The sequence below is a fragment of the Phascolarctos cinereus genome, unplaced genomic scaffold, assembly GCF_003287225.1.
Source record: "Phascolarctos cinereus isolate Bilbo 61053 unplaced genomic scaffold, phaCin_HiC Scaffold_7;HRSCAF=346, whole genome shotgun sequence".
Classification (NCBI taxonomy): domain Eukaryota; kingdom Metazoa; phylum Chordata; class Mammalia; order Diprotodontia; family Phascolarctidae; genus Phascolarctos; species Phascolarctos cinereus.
In genome coordinates, this window is record NW_027556180.1 from 34,138,207 (window position 1) to 34,140,926 (window position 2,720).

At 42.4% G+C, this 2,720-nt stretch overlaps 1 pseudogene; it reads left to right on the forward strand.

The window, feature by feature from the left end:
- Positions 1 to 1,185: 1,185 nt before the first annotated feature.
- Positions 1,186 to 1,865, forward strand: LOC110203474 (large ribosomal subunit protein eL15 pseudogene; annotated as a pseudogene).
- Positions 1,866 to 2,720: the final 855 nt, after the last annotated feature.

Genomic DNA, 2,720 nt, shown 5'->3' on the forward strand with positions numbered 1-2,720 from the left:
GGGAGGGAGAGGGGTGAAGTACTTGTATGTGAATGACCTTAAGACAGTGTAAATTACATCATCCAATTGTGGTCAGTGGTACCAGTAGGGACCAAATCCTTAATGATTCGCCTTTCATCTTCCAATTCCCCTGCTTTTTCAGTCCCCTTTCATGTGTTGTCTCTCCCTAATTAGAATGTAAACCCCATGAGGGCAGGCACTGTCTTTATTTCTGCTTGTTTTTTTATTCCCAGTACTTAGCACAGTGCCTGCCACATAGTAAGTGCTTAATGAGTATTTGTTGACTGACTGACTTTTACATATTAGGATTCCATGGCTTCCATTCCTGTTCTCATTCTCTGGGCCTCCTCTATTAGATACTCTATGTATCCCCTGTTTCCCAAATGAGTAGATGTTTAGTAATGATGTAGCCTTCAAAAAGATGCTGCTCTCCATCTGCCAATAATTTCTGTTTCTCCCCAAGAAGTTCTGGTTCTGAATGATGAGATAATGAAGAAGACAGAAAGCAAAAGTAATAATTAAAACAAATCTTAAAGCAAAAGTGTGGGTAATACAAATGTAATAAAGAAGTAACAATGGAAATTTCTTCAAAGGCTGTTTGATGTAATCAATCTTTTGTACAGCATACTCCAAACCACATTTAGCTATACAATAGGAGATTTTGAACACAACAATTCACCAATAAACATTTAAGCTCTTACTACATGTAGGACATTGTGCTGGGTATTGAAGATACCAAAACTCATCCCCTCAAAAAGGGTCTTCGCTCTCAAGGAGCTTATATGCTACTGGAGGGGATAGAATATGTCAACAGAAATATACACACGTACACGTATACATGTGTGTATGCATACATACATACATACATACATACATATGTGTGTGTATGGAAAAAGAGAGTGGGAGTGAGAGAGGGAGAGAGAGGGAGAGAGCATTAATAATTCTTTGGATCAGGAAAGATCTTGTGTAGTAAGTGGCACCTGAAATGAGCATGGAAAGGACCTAAGGATTCTCGAGGTAGAAGTGAGGAGGGAGTACATTCTAGGCATGGGGCACATTCTGTGCAAAGACCTAAAGGTAGGAGGTGGAATGCTGAATTTAGGGAACAGTAAGTAAACCAAAATGAATCTAGGGGTTTTCTTTCCAGTCGGAGGCAGCCATCAGGCAGGCTAGACATGAGCCAGGATGGGGGCCTACAAATACATCCAGGAGCTATGGAGGAAGAAGCAGTTGGATGTCATGAGGTTCCTCCTGTGCATGCGCTGCTGGCAGTACCGCCAGCTGCGCACCCCGCATGGAGCCCCGAGGCCCGCCAGCCCCAACAAAGCTCGCAGGCTGAGGTGCAAGGCCAAGCAAGGTTATGCCATCTACCGTATTCGTGTTTGATGTGATGGACGAAAGCGTCCAGTTCCCAAGGGTGCAACCTGTGGTAAATCTGTGTGCATCATGGTATGAATCAGCTGAAGTTTGCCAGGAGCCTTCAGTCTGTAGCAGAAGAACGTGCTGGCCGCCACTGTGGGGCCCCAAGAGTCTTGAACTCCTACTGGGTGGGTGAAGATTCAACCTACAAATTCTTTGAGGTTATTCTTATTGACCCATTCCATAAAGCTATCAGACGAAACCCCGACACTCAATGGATCACCAAGCCAGTGCACAAACACAGAGAGGTGTGTGGGCTTACCACAGCTGGCTGAAAGAGCAGGGGTCTTGGAAAGGGTCACAAATTCCACCATATTATTGGAGGGTCTGGCCGTGCACCTTGGAGAAGCCACGATACTCTCCAACTACATCAACACACTAATTGGTGCACATTAATTTGTAAACTTCGATGTCTAATAAACAACATTTGTAATGAAAAAAAATGAATCTCAGGGAGAGAGGTGAAATGTGTTTGTCCAGGAAGGAAGGAGCCAAATTGTTGAAAGAATAGTTCCACATTTTTCTTCTTTTGAAAAGAAATTTTATGAATAATAACTGACCTCTATATAACACTGAAAAGTTTGCAAAGGGATTTACATATACTACGGAACTTGAGTCTCACAACAACCCCGTGAGGTAGTAGTACGGCTATTCCTATCTCCAGTTTACAGATGAAGAAACTGAGGCTCATTGAGGTTCAGTGCCTTACCCTTGTTGACTCAGTAATTGTCATGGGTGGTTATGATTTATACCCATATCTTCCTAATTCCACTGGACACTGATTCTGTTCTCCACTACTGCACCCTATAGAATCACTGGACTTAGTTGATATTTTGGGATTCTGTCTTCTTAGCATAGTCTTAGAATCATAGGTTTAGAGCTAGAAGAAGCCTCAGAAGACATTGAGTCCAACCCTTTAATTTAAAAGTGAGGAAACTGAGCCCAGAAAGGATAAGGAACATTCTCAAGGTTCCACAGGTAATAAGTAACAACAGCAGGATTTGAATCCAACTTGTCTCACTGAACAGGTAGTGCTCTTTCTACTTTATATTGAAAATCTCTCTTTTTTCCCCCTTTTATTTCTTGCTCTTTCCACAAGTCATTCCAAATTAAATAAGAGTGTTGTCACTTTGGTCCACTTAATAGCTCCGTGTCAAGTAAGTGAGTCTGGCCTTTGGTTTCAATGGCCTTTGGCAATTGCTTCCTTGATTGAGGACACTCCAGGGCTTGCAAAACACTGCAAAGCTGGCTAGTGAGCCAGATGGGTTCTTTGTCCTGTCAGTGTATCATAGATCATTCTT